The sequence below is a fragment of the Dermacentor andersoni genome, chromosome 1 (assembly GCF_023375885.2).
Source record: "Dermacentor andersoni chromosome 1, qqDerAnde1_hic_scaffold, whole genome shotgun sequence".
Lineage (NCBI taxonomy): Eukaryota > Metazoa > Arthropoda > Arachnida > Ixodida > Ixodidae > Dermacentor > Dermacentor andersoni.
The window spans coordinates 211,531,997-211,554,025 of record NC_092814.1 but is presented as its reverse complement, the minus strand read 5'-3'; positions in this window follow the sequence as shown (position 1 = coordinate 211,554,025).

Sequence of the window (22,029 nt, the reverse complement as noted above, 5' to 3'; positions counted from 1 at the left end):
CGCTTACGATATCGTGCACGGTGGTTTTCGGAATACTGAGAGTCTGTGCTATCATCCGCATACTCATACGACGGTCGGTGTTCAAAAGATCACGAACACGAGACACATTTTCGTCACTTTTGCTCGTTGATGGCCGACAAGAGCGGGATTCATCATCCACGTTTACTCGGCTCCCTTTAAACGCCTTCAACCACCTTGAAACTTGAGAATATGACAAAGCAAAATTCCAGTACGCTTGCTGAATCATTTGGTAGGTATCAGTGAGACTCTTATCGAGTTTAGCACAGAACTTGATCGCGTACCGTTGTTCGCGTGCGCATGCCATCGCACGTCGTGACAGAGCACTATCAGGAGGGTCACGGAAACAGCGATCCTGACGCTCCCAGAGCTTGGAGCTGTATGCGCTAGGCAATGATGAAAAGCTAAGAGCCCCCCCCCAACCAATCCGGTCGTGGTACGTCCAATAGCAGCGCAGTAAAAAAAATAATTCCATTGCTTTTCGGACACACCCTGTACACCGCAACCTTTCGGGAAGGTTTCATGTCAGTTCAACGTGAGTGCAGCTTATTCAGATATGTAGTACGTTTACCATTCAAGTTTCAATTAATTTTGAAAAAGTTGGATGAAATCGTTTGAACCACATTGTATGCATACACTCTATACCACATCGTGCACACTCTATAGTCCCTATTTTTCACCCTTTTATTTTTGCGTCATTATTATTTCATTGTCAAGTGCGGGAACATCTCTTGAAGGCCCGCATCGCCAAGTGGCACTGATTTCCCGCACTGATGAATGCCAAGAGAGCACGGCGCCTTTGATTTTTCCGCTTTCAGTAAAACGAGGGACGCTCGGAAAAAAATATTCCTAAATGCAAGGACAAATAAAAGCGCATGGAGAGCCACTCAAAGTAACGTCGATTGTGCGCTCGCGAACTTACTGTCAAACCGCATGAGCTCAATTCGTAGTCGAGAAAAGATGGTCGCCCCTGCCGTCACCCATACGCAGTCATCATCAGCATTTTTACGTGCTTTGCTTTGTACAGTTCTTTAAGCGGGGCGCCTGCTCTAAACAGACGACATGAATATTGTCAAACTACTTTCCGTGTACTTAGTTTGTTTCATATGAAAAAGGAGTGATAGGTGAAGACAACACTACGAATTTCAGAGATGATCCGTAACCTTCAACGCAGCAAACACAGTTGAAGTTGAGCGAACGCAACATCATTGTCGTAAGAAAAACTGTTTGTGACTCTTCATTAAATATATAAACTTGCACGAACACCCGCGATTATGCCGTAGTGCCGTAGTGGTAATATTCGTGATGGGAACTTCGTTTCCGGATGCCACTATTGCGATGTTAATTGAGGTGGTCATTAAAAGCACATAATGCAAACATCGATATCATCTACGCTTTATTAAGACTACGCGATCAGTCGCGCTGAAGAAAGGGTGACTTCAGGAAAGTTCATTGTGACTGCGCGAATAAGCAGACGAGTTGTGGCTATTTCAAACAATTTAGCTATTTTTGAGGCGAGTTACCTACATTTGACATCATAATGGAGGCGGCACGATAAGTGGCGAACTCACTTGCTGCGGCGTCTTGTGTGGTTCTACACACACTTCTTTTTTTTTTTTTTTTGAATTGTTGCTGTAGCACCAGTATCCTTTTGTTGCACTGTGCCGTTTTAGATACTGCGCAATGCAGCTTAAAATTGATATGCCGGAACGGCATCAACTGTGTACACTGCCGGTATGGGGCCCTAACAGACTAACGGACATACCGTAGCGTTGGAAGATTGCGTTCTAAGGTTCAATGAGACCCCACGCAAAAACGGTTACGGGCTGGACAGCAGTGCTTATGGGTCAACCAAAATAACGAATCCTTGATCTTAGTGAATGTCATCGCAAATGCGCTAAGCAAAAAGAAAAAAAAAAAAACATGTCTACCTACATTTAGAGCGCAGCTCTTAGGCGCCCGTTCCTGCGGCGAGCATCGGCGGCGGCAGCGGCGGCGTAACCAAGCGAACGAGCACAGCGATAGATGAAAGAGCGAACGTGGAGCGGCAGATGAAGGACGTGAGCCGCGAACGGCGGAGACCAATGAGAGCATTCAGTGACGTGCGCGTGGGAAACTGGTGTCATGCGGACCCGCCCAACCGCTCGATGCGTACTCGTATCTGGCCTCAGCCAGACCGCTTTTGTACTATCGTCTGCTCGCGCAAGCGCTCGTTCGCCCTTGTTTGGTTTCCCTCGTTTGGTATCATGGTTTGCGATTGTTTTGTGATCTGATTGTATGCCCGACGTGAATTATGTAGTACTTTCTGGAGGCCACGCCACACCAGCGATTACACTGGGGCGCTATTCTCGACACGCATGGCGGCTGCACGGCCGCCATTATCCGCCATGTTGACTCTCTAAGTGGCTGTGGAGAGCTCACGTGCCATGCAATTTGTGCCCGGAAAAGGAAGTTTTGTAAAATGCAATTTTCCCTTTTTCATCAAGATCACGAAACGTGACGTGGAGCTGCAAATTTTATCGACTAATAGATTTTTTGGTCTTTGGCAGCTGTAATGCGACGTCAGCGCTTCAAAAAGTAAGGGCGCTATTCTGGACATTCCGCCATTTTCTTCGGTGCGTGACGTAGGCGCGACGCAAACAAAATGGCGCTGGTGGCCCAGTTTTGCTTACGTAACGTGACGCCAACTTGATGTTTCGCCCATAGAGAAAGGGATTGAACAAGAGCGGACACTCGGCGAAAATTGGAAACCGGAAACACGTCACGCTATAGTATTAACATCGACGAATTGGGGCCGCGAGTATCGAAAAAAAAGAAGAATGTGAAATGAGATTAACAGAAATTGTTTTATTTTTTTTAATCTTTCCCGGAAAAATTAAAAATATCTGCGTATAAATTAAATTAAACTTTGCGGCTTACTTCCGTTGCCTAGCGACAGGCGAACCGGCGAATGACGAGCCAGATGTTTGCGTCATTCGTCAGACACACCGCCGAAGCGAGGGAGACCGGCCGCGCATCTGAGCGTTGGACTGTTCGGGTACCCGTCTGCCTGTTTTTCTATTTGGGATTTAGCCTGGTTTGGTGGCCTCCCGGCGAATTATTGCGTTCATTCGGAACTTCGACATGGCAGCACTGCACTATTGGACTACGGCAAGGTGAGAAACTTTGTTCGTCAGTCTGCGACGCACTTCAAGCAATTAGGCTTACTGCCCGGCACCGAGGCTAGACTTGTGACGCAGTTAACGAAAGACAGCGCGGCCGTCGTGGAGCACTCAATTTGAATTAAAGAATCGTACTGGGAGATGTTTGCGACGCTTCCTATAAGCCCCAATATTATTTTAACTAATTTCGGTAGTTTTTGGGCACGCTAGTCGCACAGCGTGCTGTGACGCAGTTTCGCGTGTACTGAATTTTACTGCGACAAGTTTTGGCGCTTTCTCTGACTGCCAACATTATTGAAACTAATTTCATTACTTTTTGGGCTACCTTTCGGGTGCAGTGGGCGCGCCTGGCGCTGTGACTCGGTTAGCGAAGATAAGCTCGGCCATGGTGAGCGGTTTCGCGCTTTAATGCACTGACAAGTTCATGGCGCTTTTCTTTCTCTGACGCCCAACATTGTTGAAAATTATTTTCGATGCTTTTATGTTATGAGGCCCGCTCGCCGCGCCTGTTGTGACGCAGCGAAAAGCAGCTCTGCCGTGTGACAGTTAGTTTGGCCCGCAACAATTTAAGCCTTCTTTCGGTACCCACGCTTGTCGAAAACGCGACGAGCAATCATCAAGAGTGATAACACGGGAGTGCGTTGCTTGCGCCTTGTAAGATTCGTCGGACGGTCCTACCGCTGTCGACCAGATGTAGGAGTCGTCGGACTAACTCGCCGCTGCCACCATTTGAAGGAGTTGAAGGTCGTAGAGGGGAACTCGGTGAACAGGATTTATTTACATATTAACAGTTTAAGCAGGATACATTGGCAGTCTAGCGCGACTCCCATATGGAGCCCGCAAGACTAACATACAGCAAACAGTTTACGAGCACACAGCTCACTACTACATTTCGAGCATGACAGAGCACTCAGCTCCCTACAACGAGCACGACACGAGCACTCTCTAGCAGCCGGCAAACGCTACTTATAAGCTCTCCGCTTGACGTCATAGTTCGACGTCGTCGTTCGACGTCACTCTTCGAGGTCCCCGTGGACGGAGTCCCAGTGGACGGAAATGTTCGTGTTGCACACACACACAGGTGAAAAGGCCGGACAATTCTCGGTACCGCCCAGCTTTCAGTGCCGACGTCAAGGGGCTTCGTAGAACTCTGCTTTGTCCCGGATGGCTCGGCCAAGTACCAATTTCCTGAGTTGATCGCGCGCCACGTGGCTACCGGCCCTTCGCAGTTCTCCGAAGGGCGCCCCGTCTGGTGGGCTTGGAACACGTGCAGCGGGCTGAAAGCTGGCACGTTGCCACCCCGTACGGCCATTCTTAACAGCTCCTCCATGGCCCGGAAAATCTCGCCTGGCCAGTGCTGGCAACCGCTGGGCAGGAAGAGAATGGCTGGCGAGCAAGACGATGGCTTTGCTCTCTGCAACCCCTGCGTACTTGGAATGCCTTCAACCATCTTACAACAACTGGCACAGAAGAGCCGACCCGGCAACACAATACCGCTCAGCGTTCAAACGCCCGGAATCAGCTGCTAACCCACCAGGGGCGCGATCGGAGATATTTTGTTCGATACGCGTTCTGTTCAGTTGCTGCAACGTCACAAAGTTGCAGTATGCAAAATTTGTGACAGCGGGGCGGAGAGAGCAGCCAATCAGGAAGCGGTGACCTCCCCGGAAGTTTACTTCCGTCGTTTGTCGTCTGCTTGCAGACAGTATACTACAAAACGAAATGTTTCTCGTCTTCCAAATGAATGAAATCGTTACCTAAAAAAACGTATTTTATCTTTTTAAGCCCAAGCACGTTTTCAAATAGTAGTACGTGTCACTACTGCAATTTATAACTATTAGGTTCTTTGCGTCGTCCCTAGGTGGTGTCGCGCACAGCGAGAAGAAAAAAGAAAAAGAAAACGACGGGAGGAGTGGCGCACTTTTCAAGGGGCAGCGACAACATTCCAGTGGCTCGCTGGCACCAATGATGTTGTCGATTTATCTGTACAACCAACGAATTATTTGTTTCGAGAAACAAAAACGACGCCGGAATTCACTTTCTGCCATTTCTTCAAACGCGTTTCGCACCGCCACCCGCTCTCCTCCTTCCTCTAGAAACGCCAGCGCAACAACAAAAGTTCCCAACGGAAGCGCCATTTTCTCGAATTAAACTATGGATTGGATTCAAACGTGCTATTCCGCAGCCGAAAGAAAGCCGAAAAGGCCGCCTGTTGGATCCAATCCAATCCACCAGACGCGCCATGCGAAGCCGTATGATCGCTCCAAACTTCTCAACTCCCGTCGCGTTCGGACGAAATGCTCGGTGGGCGGATGATTGACAGGAGCGTGTCGTCATTTTGACGTCACCAAAAACGGGGCGGCGCCCCGCGGCTGGCGACGTCGGCGCGGAGTAGGCCAATCGCGCGCGCCGGTAACCGAACGAACGCGCCGAACAACCATCTCCGATCGCACCCCAGGCCTCCTTTCACAATTCCAATGCAAGTCACTCAACTGGGAATCCCAAATTTTGCCCCAAAATTTCGTGCCGCCAAAGCGAGCGTTCACGTTCCCCTTTCAGTTCGACCAAACCTGACTGTCGTGCTGCACAAGAGTAAAGGTTTACACAGAATTAAACCGAAGGCTCTCGAACACCAATACCCAAACATAACATAAGCAGCCTAACTTCACGAACAGCCTGTTCTTACCCTATCGCAGTGGCGTACTTATCTCACGTACTGTTGCCACTGAACAGTCTGGCCAACTCCACAGGTACGCAATCACAATCGCGCTAGATTTGTGGTCCCTATTCCGAACACGTGCTTGCATCCAACAAAGTTTTCATCACGCTGACTCACATTTGTTCCTTTAGTCCACACAGGACACGTTCCTTAAACAAGCAACCAAATTTGCGTAACTTACGCATCACAGAGGAACCTTCGAACAAATGTGTCTTCTAATAACTAGCTCTACGCACGCGTACTAGAGAAGTCAGAATACGGCTGCCCTCAGACATAAATCCGACATAAATCTGCTTCTTTCCGTCCACACAGGACACGCGCTAATGGACTTGAGAGCTCTTCTCAGTGCAAATCGTGCACTTACTGAAAATCTACGCGCTTAACCTTAGAAAATTCAAAAAAAACACTTTAAAAAAGAAGGTTAAATAACACACACGCACTTCTAATAACTAGCTCTACGCACGCGTACTAGAGAAGTCAGAATACGGCTGCCCTCAACACACACGAGCAACCCAGACATAAATCTGCTTGTTTCCGTCCACACAGGACACGCGCTAATGGACTTAAGAGCTCTTCTCAGTGCAAATCGTGCACTTAATGAAAATCTACGCGCTTAACCTTCGAAAATTCAAAAAACACTTAAAAAAAGAAGGTTAAATAACACACACGCGCGTTACGATAGGCTTCTCAACGATAACCTTGACCTTCAGGTTACTCACACACACAAAAAGCAAGCCTATATACTTATTAATAAGCACCTCGCGAAACTACATGTTTACTTAAAACGCGTCTTTCAAATCTCGAGCTTCTCAAACAGAACATAAACAAAAACATAAACAAAACATAAGCAGAGCTCATGCCTTACATATTGAAAGAAACTTAAATCGCGAAAATTATCCGAGTGCTCGAAAATTAAACAAAACAACATGCTTTACTTCCACGGAAGCTCCCTTGGCATCCCGTTCCAAGCATTTACAACTGACTCATACTTTTGAGCCGTACTCGAGGTGGTCGCGGTCCGAAAGCTACTCTGGCTACGGGGGAAGAACAAAAGGGCTGACTCACTATCAGCTCCCCCAAGACGTTAGAGTCCCCTGCCAATTTGCGTCCACGCGCCTAGTTTTCAGCATGTCCTCGATTGACCGCGTCACTACTCCCCACCTGGTCTCGTCTTGCCACCTTGCGCTTCTTTGTACTGCACGCTGAGCTTCGAAGAGAACGACGGAACGACGAGGAATTTAACTGCCCCGTGCCCTTTGTCCGCGTCCGTGCAGAACATGCTTCTCGGTCCCCTTTTGACCGGTGGCTCGAACGTGTTTGATGCGTCAACATCGTCCGTGAATACCGCACCTGTCTTTTCTTCGTGCCCTGCCTTTTCGCGCCTGTCGCCGTCTTTGGCTTCGCTACATTAGCCACCGCATTCCGATCCTTCGGGCGGTTCTTTCTGCGGCGCTTTCTCCTCGAACTCTCTTTCGTGCCGTCATCTCGCGCCTCGGGCTGGCCGTTACACATCTCGTCGGCCCGGATCGGTCTCTTACCCGCACAGTCTGAGTGATTTACATTAAAATCTACTCTCACTTTGCCTCGACTGGCGGACAGCTCAACCGACTCTGGCACAATGCAGCAGGCTTTACTCGAGTTATGCAACTCGCACTCTTGCGAACTGCCCTCTACTGCATTGCCCAGCTCACGCTGTGCATCTGCACACAGCCCGTCGGTATCGATCGCTGTCTCACGCGCACAGTCCGAATGATTAACAACTGAATCATCCCTATCTAGGCTATCTAGACTGGCGGAGAGCCGCACCGATCCCTGAACAATGCAGTTGTTCTCTCGTGAGCTACGGAGCTCGCCACCCCGAGAACTATTCTCAACTGCATCGTCCAGTTCGCACTTCACTTCTGCACACAGATCTGACTCGACCTGGGTGCTCGCGTCTGTCAAGTCCGTAGTATTCTGTCCCTCGCTAACGACCTCGCTACCATGAGATGCGACGCACACGCGCGGTAACTGTGCCAATTTGTTCGCAGCTGGCCTAGCTGTCTCTACAGTCATCTGTTGGCACAGCACCTCGTCGCTCTCACTCTGGCCTTTAACGGCTTCTGTTGCCACTAAGGCTTCGTTAGCTGCTAGTACTTCGAGTTCACTTGTGAACGTGCTGCTACTCTCACAGGTACTACTACTTTCCTCGGCTAAGAACAAAATCTGCTATTTACTTCCTGCCACTTTCGCTGCGTCCAGCCTACAGATTTTTCAAGCGACTGTTGACTTTGCTCGATTAACTGCTCAAAACCTTCAATCTCTTTGTTCAGTGCATCAATGTACTGCCTCGTTACTGCTGTTAGGCCTTCTTCCTGCGAAACCCCTTTTAGTTTCTGCCTAGCTGTTTCCTGTTTTTGCCTAAATTCATCCTGTTCTTGCCTAATTGCTTCCTGTTCCCGTTTCTTACTTAGAATTCGTTTGCCCATTTGCCCTATGAATTTCAAATCATTCTCACTTTCGAGAATTGTCTTACGAATTTCTGATTCCTTCAAGTTCTCATCTACGTTTACCCCGATCTCCTCACACAACCACAACAGGTCAGCTCTCGTCAAACACATTAGGACCATGGTCGCTGCTTTAAGCTTTGGCTCTGCTTTCACACAATACTTGTTGCGATACCCACGCAGATCAAAATACAAGTAACAGATCCCAGCGAATCAAATTCAAAAACACAGAGAAATTGAAGCCTGGTAAATCTTACAGCCAAAACCAAACGCTTACCCACTGAAGCAGCACTATATCACCAGTCCTTCCCCGCCGTATCCAGTCAGTTGCAAGAGGTGGTCAATCTCAAGTCGCCTCCAACTTGATCAGGATGCCGGTCGGTCACCATGTGCCAACGTCCGTCAGCTGCCGTTGCTGTCTCCGAGTCGTAGGCCGATTTACGAGCCGTAGGCCAATCTAGGAGCCGTAGGCTGATCTCACCGCTGCCAACCAGATGTAGGGGTTGGAGCGGTCGTAGTCGTAGCGAGGACCTTGGGACGACAGGACTGGGCGAGCAGGATTTAATGGCAGTCTTTACATTTTATAACACGAGGTACATTGGCAGTCTAGCGCGACTCCCATATGGAGCCCGCAAAACTAACATACAGCAAACAGTTTACGAGCACACAGCTCACTACTACATTTCGAGCATGACAGAGCACTCAGCTCCCGACAACGAGCACGACACGAGCACACTCTAGCAGCCGGCAAACGCTGCTTATAAGCTCTCCGCTTGACGTCACAGTTCGACGTCATCGTTCGACGTCACTCTTCGAGGTCCCCGTGGACGGAGTCCCAGTGGACGGAAATGTTCGTGTTGCACACACACACACAGGTGAAAAGGCCGGACAATTCTCGGTACCGCCCAGCTTTCAGTGTCGACGTCAGAGGGCTTCGTAGAACTCTGCTTTGTCCCGGATGGCTCGGCCAAGTACCAATTTCCTGAGTTGATCGCGCGCCACGTGGCTGCCGGCCCTTCGCAGTTCTCCGAAGGGCGCCCCGTCTGGTGGGCTTGGAACACGTACAGCGGGCTGAAAGCTGGCACGTTGCCACCCGGTACGGCCATTCTTAACAGCCTGCAGAACGCACAAGAGATAAGCCAAGGAGCTCAAACGCCAGGAACTAGTAACTCGAAAATTCTGTCTTCTGAACGGCACCCACGCATTTTGTCTTGAGTGCGAGTAGAAGGAATTCTGCGAGCGTCCAGCATGCTCTGGTTGAGAGCCTGTGTTGTGTCCACCTCTGTGTATTCGTAGAGTACTATCGCGTCGGTTGTAGCCAAGTTCGTGAAACGCTCCGTTGCCCGCGCATTGGTGCTATTAAAGTGCAGGAAATAAGCATTGGGAAGAGGGGAATGCTTGGAATTAGAATGTGTTTGTGGTATGTACGGTATTGCTTGGGATGAGTCGGGTATTTTCTACGCCGTGTGTGTAAATACTAACCGCTTTTGTTTGTAATGCTGCGCACTCGCCACTTTCGCACGTTTCGCCTCTACAGGCATTGTTCTTACATGTTCATACCAAAATAACGCTTGTAATTTTTTCAGCTCACGTCGTCTGGTGGAGCTTCCTGCGGAAACTACTGCTGCTTACCTGGTGCCACAAAGCTGGATGAATGCACAAGAAGCCCCCGACGAGCATTTACAAAGAACAAAATAAACGTTAATTTTTCCTCATTTCACAAGGTGTCTTGCGTCTTTATGAAATTGCACGTGGCACATATTCAATGGAGGCTTGTGAAGATCGTTCGGATTCAATTTTACTTAATAAAATGATTTGCAAATAAATATTTAATAAATAAGAAATATATAAATATTTGCTGCAAAAGCAAAAAAAAAAATCGGAGCCGGCGTGACGCGCACCAGCTAGTATTCAAAACGCGCGCGCACAAAACCGAAACCGGAAGTGTGCTTCAGGTTTTAACATCCACGGCTTGGTGCGCTGCAGTCAATTCGGCCGCTGGGCTCTATGGGAGTGTCCGCTCTTGTTGTATTCCTTTCTCTGTTTCGCCTAAGAAACTGAAATGAAGGCACTGAATGTAGCGTTATCAGTAAAGCAAAACAGTTTTCCTCCGCAGTGAAAATAAAGCAGCTATCTCAAAGCGTATGATTATTCCGTCGAAAACGCTTCTCGCTTCCGTCGTCTGCTGCGTCCAAGCCGTCGTCTGCTTCAATAGCTAGGATGCGTGTCCCCAGAAAATGGAATGAGTCATCACATGTTGGCGCCAATGCGCTTGTTTTCTTGCTTGAGACAACATACGTGACCACTGATCTCCACTAGGGTTCTGGATGGCGCTTTGAGCGTGCCTTCGCACGGCTACCGGAAGTTCTAGGTCATGTCCCGGAAGTCTGGCAAATGGCCGCCGTGTTTACATGGTAGTAGCTGCCGTTGCGCCGTTTCGCCGGTATTTGTTCTTTTTTGTTCGAGAAAATGCCTGCTTGCTGCGCTATAAACTGCACAAGCAGGCCGGAGAAGACATCTGGGAAGACATTTCACGCGTAAGTATTACGCATTCATGTTGACTTTATGCGACACACAGCGAAAACGCGACCGCTTGTCATGTATAGAGGTTGTGTTTCTCGTCTTATGCAGGTTTCCACGTTCAAACCCTCAGCTGTATCAGCGGTGGGTCGCGAACCTAAAGAGGGACAAATGGACACCATCTCCTGGCAGCAGACTCTGTAGTGACCACTTCGAGGAGGGTTGCTTTGATCGAACGGGCGCAAGGATACGTCTTCTACGTGACGCAGTTCCCACGCTGTTTTCTTTCCCAAAACATCTGCAGAAGGTAGGACGATTCTGAGTTGATGTTCCCTAAAACATATCAAACTAGAATAAAGCTGTGCCGTTGTATTCGTTGTATTATCCACCTCGTATATCTGCGAGACGACCGAGAAGGTCATTCGTCTGCAGGAAAAAGTTAATGGCGGTAGCCTTTCAAAGAGACAAAATGTGGATAGCGCCTTGACAGCCAAGGTCATGGGTGAGCTCTCGGCAACTCAGCTCGGCCAGCTGTATCCAGAACTGCACGAGCACATGTTTGAGTCAGCTGCTGACTCAAATCATGTTGTGCGTCTGGGTAAATGTGTCATTGGATGCTACATCAAGTTTAGAATGCACCACGCTGCAAAGCAAGCAACAGCAAAGATCAACGGCCCAAACATCCGCAAGCGCTTGACGAATTTGGTACTTTTCAACCACCAATAAGGTAATGTAATATGTGATGTGAGAAAACTGCCAATTTTCGAGTGAAATAAACCATGTTTTATTTGTGTACTTATTTAGTTCCTAGTCAAGGCCTCAAACACATGTAAGTTAAGTGCGTTGATGTTTTCTTCTAGTTGTTTTTCAAGACCTGAATGATGACTGGTAAAGAGATGACCATTTGTAGATAGTTGTTGGTCCCTACAAAACCATAACATACGTTCATAGGCTGCAGCCATTACCCATCAGGTTTTGGAGCTCGTTACAGGTTACCATTTCCAAGGTGGATCCAACAGCACAGCATGTTGTAGCTAAGGGCTGCAGAAAGTGTTTGACCACCTGCTGTGCAACGCATATTAAAATCTTGATACGGCACTATGGCAGGTTGGTTTAAGTTATGAAGCCTCCAAAAGAGCTAACAGTGCACATAGAGGTTGGGAAGTTGAACAACTCACAAATGATTTGAGGGAGGAGCCTCAGTCTGCTATCCAACATTTCAACCAGACTTCTCTGGAAGACCCCTCCACCCTTAAAAGAAAGGTAAATACTGCATGTGTGCTGTGTACTCTGAATACAGCAATAATGCCCGGCTGTGCTAGCTCAAGCGTAGGTTTCTTGTCCCTTTTTGAAATGCCATTTAGTACTAAGTTACCGCCTAGAAACAAGCATCAGAGCAAGTTTGAGGTTATTTTTATCTTAAACGCGCTGCAAAAGCGATGAATTTCCGTTTACAATCGACCAACTAGTTCCGACTGAAAGTCAATTCTGTTGAACTGGCTGCCTTGATCAGCCGCTTAGCGACAGGACCGCCCATATTTCGTTCCATACTGTTTCAGCAGCGCGAACACGGTTAGGAAAAAGAAGGCGCACAGGACAGAGCACTGACATACGATTTCATACGATTTCATACGATTGAATAACACGATCTGGCAGGCTAGTTGGTGGGAATCCATACGATTTCAGCAGCGCGAACACGGTTAGGAAAAAAGACAGGAGGCGGACAGGACAGAGCGCTGAACTATCAACACGATTTCAGCAGCGCGAGCACGGTTAGGAAAAAGGACAGAAGGCGGACAGGACGGTCCAACCACTGGGTCCAACAAGCCCGCCAGATCGTGTTATTCATATTTCGTTCGAGCTGCTGCTACTATTTCTAGGGAGCACTGCTACGATATACAAGCAGAAAACGTTATATTTTACGCCTTTAAACATTCACTACGTGTTCTTCCAATAGCCAATTTGAACTGTGCAGTTCTAATTGCAACAAAGCGCAAGCAAAAACGCCAACTCCGCCGTTGAAAACCACAGCAGACGCCGACTTCCGGGACAAGCACGCACACTTTCGGTCACCTCCGGTTGCCGTGTGAGCGCGCGGCCCCGAAAGCGGCGATGCGCCATCCAGAGCCCCCTAGTGGAGATCAGTGTACGTGACCTACCAGTGGTGATGCGCGCACGTTCTAGGCCACGTTATCGCTATCTCATGAAACGCAAGTGACTCAGCCCGACTCGGCTGGCTGAGAAACGGCCGAATATCACCGATAGCGTTGCGCGCGCCAGAGATATCCACTAGCGCGACGCAAGCGCCGGCGCTGCCGTCTCTTGTTCATTTCGCTGTTAACTCGCACCACGGGAGGATAGAGTACATTTCTTTTTATAAATTAGAAAAAGGCCATTGTCATAACTTTTGATTGTGCGAAAGCGCATTAATCTTGATTACAATACAAATGCAGCAGTGAAAAGTGGACAACAGTGCCGAAAGTTTGCTATGTAGAACCAATATTATTTCGTATAAACGCGTTCTTTTAAAGAATGATGGCCCCAAGCACAAATGCCAACACCACCCGAGAGCGATGCAAATACTATGAGCACGCGTTATGAACAAAAGATTTTCGTGGCGCCAAACGACGGGGAAAATGTGGCGATACGCATTCCTCTCGGCTGCCATTGCATTGCAACTGTTCAAGCGGAACAGTTGCCGGTGCTGGCTACAGGCTAACGCGGCCTGAACAAACACCACCCTCACTATTTCTCTTGTGAATACGTGCCAATACAAGCATGAATTGCACACAGGTGGCGTTAACCAGGCGTCAGCCGCGATCTTTCAGGGTATTGCGGAATCGCATTTCTCTGGCCAATCTCGCACGGATTTGACAGCGGTGCCTCAACGATGATCAGGTAAGGAGTTGTCTATTTTGTTACGCCCATTTCTGTACGCCTAGTGCCCGTACACCCTCTGCATCGGGCACAAGATGTTTCACGTACCCCAATGCGGCTGCGTTGCCAATGCAGCCTACTCGATTTTTTTTTTTGCGTTTCACTGCAGCGTGAGACACATCCTCTAGCAATAGCACTTAATGAGAAACACAAGGGTCGCATTAATATTTGGATTCAGACACACAAATCTCTGTCACCAAAGCATGAATTTCAGATCGAAGGTATTCTATCGAGCAGGGCAGCGCCTCGCTTGATTGCGAGGTGCATCCGGGCAACAGTCTAAAAAAAAAAAGAAAGACAACGCTTCAACCGTGGACACGAAAATAAAAAGCGCAGAGACGAGCGCAGAACATCCTACGAAACAGTACAAGCTTCGCGTACTTTGGCAATCTTCGTTTTGGTGTTGTTGTTCCATAACAGCATAGAGATGAGGAGGCCGTATACACTAGAGCCGGATATCCGAATAAACAGCTGAGAAATTGTAACTGTCCATTTCCGGGGACGTACGCACATACATGTCACAAATACACAAGCATACCAAGTCTACAAAAAAAAAAAAAAGCCGCCGTTTCGCCCGAAAGGGGAAGCGTCGATTGCGATAGCAAATAAGTGCGCAGCTATACAAAGTAACGATAGCCATTTTATCGGTCGTATAAACGTGAAACCATTCTCTTACTAACTGAATTAACAAGCATGTCAGCGCACACAAGCAAGCACGAACATATAACACTCGATGAACGCGGGCAGTCGCTATCATAACGCTGGTGGGAGCAAGTGCGGCCGCAGGAGCGAGCGAAGTGACCGTGCGTTCTATCGCTTCAACGCAAGAGCAGCGTGAACACAGCGCGCACAAAGCCATGAGCCGTGTGCGGATTCCTTTCAAGATATGGAGCGCGCGTCCGTACAAATAACGCACTTGGCGAAGTCAAAGCCGCCCCCTCTCCCTCCCGCACTGCCTACTCGCTTTCCAACATGTATGGCGCGCGACCATTGGCGCAACATTAAGCTGCGATCGTCCGTTCCCCTTGCGGCCGGTCGCGAAATGCGCAGTTGCTGCCGGAGCACAACGCCTTCCCCCCCCCCCTCCCCCACCCGACCTGTCGCAAGACGGAAAACGGCTCGTTTGCTCTCCGATTTCCTCATTCGCGCGCGCCAGATTGAGCCGCAATCCTCGCCTTCTCACGCGTGCTTTCACTCGCACATGCAGCATGAGACGCGCGGTGACTGTGATGTCACCCGTGTACTTTGTACGGAACATCACGGCGACGGCGACGGTAAAGAAAAGCGCTTGCAGTGTCCGTATAATTGCTATCGCAATAAAATAAATGAAAAGTAGTAAAATAAACAATAAAACAGGCGAAGTGACCCATATCCACCCGTGTTAAGTAAATGAAGTTCATCTCTACTGTGCAATAAAAACATCACGCGATACACACGCATATCATCTTTCAGGTAGTCCTGAAATCAAACACTCAACATACACAGAGTTCACAAGAACATACAAATCAAATTAATGATATTGCTGTTTACAAGGAACTGCTGTGCGGCTGTCCAAGCACATCGCTTTTTAGCAGGGCATGACCATAAGCCAATTATAGTTGTAATGGAATATTTACCCCTGTCCTGATATCATCGGCCTTCCTGCGCACTGTAACTGCTATAACTTTGCATTTCTGACATCTATTAAAGGCTTTCGCTAACTGCGTCTGCTCTCTCTCTCTCTTTCTCTCTGCTTATGCTTTTTTTCTCTTTCATCTCTGTGTGTACATTTCCAAGCCATTGCAAAGATGGGTTTCACGAAAGCCCGGGTTATATCACAAACTATAATGCGCCGGATCGCTAGCAAAATCAAAGAACTAACTTTGTTGCGCAGAGGTGGTTTTTTCCTATAAACATCATTGTCTCTCTAACTATTCAGTTCGCAGCTGGCATTCGTGTGATGTGAATCAGTGCGATCGTCTTCTTCAGGGTCGTCTTGTTACTTCGCGTGGCATTGTGATGACCATGGCGTTAACTGCCTCTCTATCGAAGAATTATTAAATATATTCCTTTTCGGATCTTGCTTATTATTTAGTAGTCAACAGGGAATAAATGATGCTAGTTCAGTAGGAATTTTATTCGAAATTTCGAGTAGGAATGTTATAGTCTTGGTTACTCCGATTCTTATCTCAGTACTCTCAAGCCACCTTCGAATCGAAGTTCTCTCTCCACTCAACCCAGTTGAACAAAGCGTCACCTCTCAACTGAAGAAGGCGCTATGATTCCCAAGAATTGCGGGGATGTGTCAATGAACCGCAGTGACCATTTCTCTCGTTAGCCAGCGCTGTTATCCACTTTCTTTTAGTGTCCCTGTATATGCTCCCAAAATGACGTCGAATGTTCCGCCACACAGAGGAGAAGACAAATTCACGGACCCAACGCCGTCATTTCATTTCCTTCAATACCATCAGCATCGCAATCCGGCGCTTCGGTAACACGCATGATATAAATCACTTGACGTGAGTGAGTGAAGAAACTTTTATTGCAGGTCCGGCGAGGACGCGAACTCGTCGCGCACCCCGCTAGTCCCACGTCGGAACCGGCAGGTCTAGCCCACCGGCCCGGTCGCGGGCACGCCGGACAGCCAGGATTTGCTTTTCTAGAGCGGGGCTACGCAGAAGCGAGTCCCACTCCTCCTTGATGAACTTGGGGTATGTCGACCCGCACTCCCAGAGCATGTGCGCTAGAGTGGAGGTCTGCCCGCAGGAGGGGCAGGCGTCGTCGCGATACACGTCCGGGTAGGCCTCATGGAAAACGGACAGACACGGATACGTGCTGGTCTGCAGAAGCCTAAGCGAAACGGCTTGCGCCCTATTCAACTTGGGGTGAGGGGGTGGAAAGACCCTTCTAGACATGTAGAAGAATTTAATAATCTCGTTGTGAGTAGCGGGAGCGTCCCTGTGGCCGTATGGAGGAGGGGAGTCGGTGCTTCTTGCAGAGGAAGCGCGGTCGGTGAGGTCACGCGCAGCCTCGTGAGCAGACTCATTGAGGTTCGGGGGAGCACCCTCGACCGACCCTACGTGAGCGGGAAACCAGTGGATTGAATGATGCGTGAGAGCATATCGACTCGAGCTGCTAAGAATACGAGCAGCTAGCTTGGCGATGCAACCCTTCTGGAAAGCCCTAACTGCCGTTTTGAAATCGCTATATTTCTCGGATCCACAACCGTCTAGCAGGGCGAGGGCGATGGCGGCTTGCTCGGCGACTCCGGGGTCTGAAGTGCGAATGGAGGCGCTATTGGAAATCTTGCCGCTGGAGTCGACCACAACGATGGCAAAGGTCTTCCCATTGCTGTACTCCGCGGCGTCGACGAAGCTTGCTCTAATGTCTCGTTGCTTGATCTGTTTGAGGATGGCTGCTGCTCCGGCCTTGCGTCTGCCCTCGATATGGACGGGATGGACGTTTCGGGGCACAGAGGCCACTTCGAACTTGTCTCGAATGCACCTAGGGATCGGGGTACTGACCATCGGGAATCCCGCAGGTTGGTAACCCAGCTCTTCGATGATGTGTTTACCTGCCGCTGTGGTGCTCAGGCGAGTGAGTTGCGCGCGTTCTTGGGCTTCGGCAATATCCTCGGCAGTGTTATGCACCCCCAGATTGACGAGATCCTCGGTATGGGTCCTGATGGGTAGCCCGAGAGCCCTTTTGACCACTTTGCGGATGAGAGCGTTGAGCTTGTCTCGCTCCGCTCGGAGCCAGTTGTGCATAGAAATTGTGTACGTAAAGTGACATAGTATGAAGGCATTGATAAGCCTGAGGAGATTGTTTTCCTTAATTCCTCGGTGCCGGTTTGCTATTCTGCGAACGAGGCGGAAAGCGTTGTCCGTCTTTGCGATGATCTTGCGGAGAGCCGTTCCGTTCCCGCGGTTGAATTCGACAAACATGCCCAGAAACCGAATAACGTCGACCCTGGGTATCACTCCCCCCTTCACAAGTGCGAAGACTGATGCTGCTTTAGGAGACTGGCTTCCAATGTTTGGGTCTGCCTCCCTTCTCTTTTCTGTAAAGCAGAAGCCCCGACTTTACGGGGGAGCATCGAAGTCCGGTGGGGCGGAGATACTCCTCGATCACGTCGATCGCTGCCTGCATAGCTTCTTCGACTCTGCCCTCGCAGCCGCCGGAGCACCATATGGTGATGTCGTTTGCGTAGATGGTGTGCTTGACGTCCTCAACGCGTGCCAACCTCTCGCAAAAGGCCAATCATACAGATGTTAAACAGTGTGGGCGATATGACGGCGCCCTGAGGATTGCCCCGCCCTCCGAGGGGCACATCGTTGGAGCGGAAGTCCCCAATGCGAAGCTTGGCCTTCCTGTCCGTTAGGAAAGAGCTGACGTAGCTATGGAATCTGGAACCGAGACCCAGGTCTGAAATGGTCTTTACGATGAAGCTGTGGAGCACGTTGTCGAAAGCTTTCTCGAGGTCCAGACCGAGCAAAGCCTTGACGTCTCTGGAACGGCCATCCACAATCTGATGCTTTATTAGCTTCATTGCATCCTGCGTCGAGAGTCCGGCGTGGAAGCCGATCGTGTTGTACGTGTAAACCTCGTTGTCTTCGAGGTACCCGTTGACCCTGTTGAGGACGACGCGCTCCATGACGTTGCCGACGCAGGAGATTAGAGAAATCGGCCTGAGGTTCTCGATGTTCGGGGCCTTGCCGGGCTTGGGAATGAGCACCGTGCAGGTCGTCTTCCATTCTGCAGGAACAACGCCGCTATTACAGGACTCGTTGATATTGTCGGTCAGAAAAACGATCGACGTGTCCTCGAGGTTTCTCAACATTCTGTTGGTGACTCCGTCTGGACCCGGCGCAGACTTGCGGTTCAGCGCGAAGATGGCCTGTCTGACCTCGGCAACGGAGAAGTCTTCGTCGAGCTCGGGGCGTGGAGGGCCTCGGTAGTCCGGTAGTTGGGTCACTGGATCTCCGTCGCGACGGACGGGCAAGTACTTCTGTACGAGTTTTGAGACGAGCTCATCGACCGTGTGAGACCTGGTGGCTTCGTGAAGGGCCCGGGCCAACGTTTGCCTCTGATTTGACTTTGAGCCGCTTTCGTCGAGAAGGTGCTTCAGCATACCCCAGGATTTGCCGTTGCGCATCTGTCCGTCGATGGGTTCGCAGAGCTCGTGCCACTGCTGCTGGCATAGCGCCTTGCAGTAGTCATTGATGACCTTGTTGAGCTCCGAGATCTTTTTTCGGAGTCTGCGATTGAGCCTTTGACCCTTCCATCGGCGGAGCAGGGCGTTTTTGGCCTCGATCAGGTGGGCAAGTCTGCTGTCCATCTGCTCGATGTCGAGATCGGTTTCCACTTTCTTGGTAGCCGCGGAAGCATCGTTCCCGACGCATTCGCACCATTCTTCGAGAGTGGCGGGTGCCCTGGCTCTGCCGGGTTCTTCGCGAATCTTGCAAAAGCGGTCCCAATCGATGAACGTGAATTCCTTGATCCTACTCCGAGACATCTTGAAGTTGGTCTCTAGAATGTAGTGGTCGCTGCCGAACTCCATGTCGGTGTTCTCCCAACCCACGTCCTCAACGTTGTTGATGAACGCGAGGTCGGGTGTCGAGTCCCGGGTGACTGAGTTGCCGATGGGCGTAGGAAAATTCTTGTCAGTGAACAGAGTGAGGTCCATCTCTTTCGCGTCTTGCCACAGGTTGCGCCCATTGGTAGTGTCGTAGACGTAACCCCAGATGCCGTACGGTGCTTTGAAGTCACCGACGACGACCAAGGGTCGAGAGCCGGCCAAGTCGGTCGCTTTCTTAAGGATAGTCTTGAACTGCTGGCGCGAGTTCCTGGGGTTGCTGTAGATATTGAGGACGAACACGCTGTTTCTGCGCTGATTCTGCTGTGGTACGTCGAGCAGGATCTCAACCATGACATATTCAATTCTACCACTCGCCAGCTTGAGGTCGTGGGTGAGATGAGTCAGCCTTTTATCAATCAAGGTGCAAATCCCTCGCCCCCCGGGCAGGCCCGACACGGCCCTGTAGCCCTGGAGCGAGGCGGCGGAGACTAATGTTTCCTGGAGAGCAATGACTTGAGGTTTGACAGCGAAAGACCTGAAGAACTGCTGCAGACGGGCTTTTTTGTTAGAATACCCCCTGCAGTTTCATTGCCAAATGCGAAAACTCTCTTTGGACCTATCCATTATGGCGGACCGGATGGACTACCACCTAACGGGGCACTTAGGGCTGCGCAAAGACTGGGACCTCCTGTCGCCGCGCTGGTTGGATACTGAAGTCTAGCTTCCTTTAGTATGGCGGGAACGGTGAGCGGTTGTACGACGGAGGCGGATGAAGCCATTCGCGCCTCAATGGCGTCTATACGATCAGTGAGAGCTCCGAGGCCCCTGTTGGGGTCTCCGAGTGCAACCTGAATTTGACGAACGTTATCGGTGAGACAACTGACGCTAGCAGTGACCTGTTTGAGGCCATCTGCCAGCCCAATGAGAGTTTGCTTAATCTCGCTGACTTCTGCGGACAACGCTCCCGATTCACCTGTTTGTTTTACTACTGCTCTGCGTTTGGAGGACGTCGCAGTACCGTCTACTGGGGCTGGGGTTGGAGTCTCTGTGGCCTTGCCTGGCGCACCGTTATCCGACGCATTCGAAACGAGTTTCCGAATCTCTGCCATTTCGTTAACTAGCCTCTTGATCGTGCTCTTGAGGTCGTCGTTCTCTTTGCGTAAGCGAATGACTTCCGCGTCCCTAGCTTGCTCTGGGTGCGGGTCGTTACGAGGTGCCTGAGCAGCTTCTATATTGGCACCGCGCTTGGGACGTGCCAGATCGGCCCAAAGGAGGGTCGGCTGCTTCTCCAAACGTGTGGAGGTGGGCTGAGGTCCAGATGCTGGCTGGGTTCTGCAACCCGGGCGGCCCCTGGAACCGGATCTGGATCTGGATCGGACTCGGGATCTTGACATCGACCTGGCCCTGGAGACGGAGCGGCTCCTGGTGCGACTCCTGGAGCGGCCACGAGACCTGGATCTCTCCCTGGACCGGGAGCGGCTGCGACCGTATTGGCGTTCAGGCGATGCTTGCCGGGCTTGATTCGCGCCCTCCATGGGCGGGAAATGTTCGGCGTTGAGGGCGCGGGAGCGTTCCCCCCGCCTGTACCTGACGAGATATGGCGTCTGAAATCGTCGCTTGCACTCCTTGGCGGTGGTAAGGTGGTCGCCACCGCACAGCTTGCATTTGGGATCGCACCTATGCTGGGCGTCGGGGTTTGCGTCTCCGCATCCTCTGCAGATGGCGTCGTTGGGCGAAGGGCAGATGTCGGAGCGGTGCCCGAGCCTGCCGCAGCTGTAACACACGTCAATTTGCTTGCGAAATAAAGTGCACCTGACGATAGTGCCACCGTAGGAGACAAAATTTGGCACCCGGTACCCCTCGAACAGGACCACCACGGTGCCGGTGTTTTTGATTCTTTTGGAGCCCAGCGCCGTGGGATGACGTGAATATATCCACGCAGACACGATATGAATGACACGACTAGAATAATGGGAATTCAGGACATGCATGCATGGCGTACATGACATGACTTGAATGGCATGGCATATATATCATGACATGCATGACGTACATCACATGAATGACATGTAATGATGTGAATGACGCATGAACACAAGCACATACCTAGTGGTTCAAGCTAATCATGACATGACATGAATGTCATGATAAAAATATGTAACAGCGCCAATACGCTTTTTAATGCGCCAAGTGTGACTTATGAGCGCGTGAGGAGTGTACCACATAGCTTTGAAATAAAATGGCAGACCTCTGGGCAACTCTGCTGCCTTTGGGAGCATATACACGGACATTAATTTCTTGAGTCAAGATGAAGTGTTGAGTGGAGAGACATTCCAGAATACGGGGGTTACGCTCTTCGGATTTTTCGCATATTCCTTTCTTGCCACGTATAGTACTGTATGTATGTATATATACTTATATTGAACAAAATGATGCGATATTTTTCGTATGAGTGCTGTCAGCAAAACGGCTCAGAATGTTGGTGCTGCGTTATGCCAGACCATTAGCTTATGGCAATAGACTTTTGAACACGTGCCGCCATCTTACCTTATTCACACCGCATAGCCCACCCACCGCGCATATATGTTGCGTACTCTAAGAATAAACGAGAAGAAAGGGGGTTAACCGAGG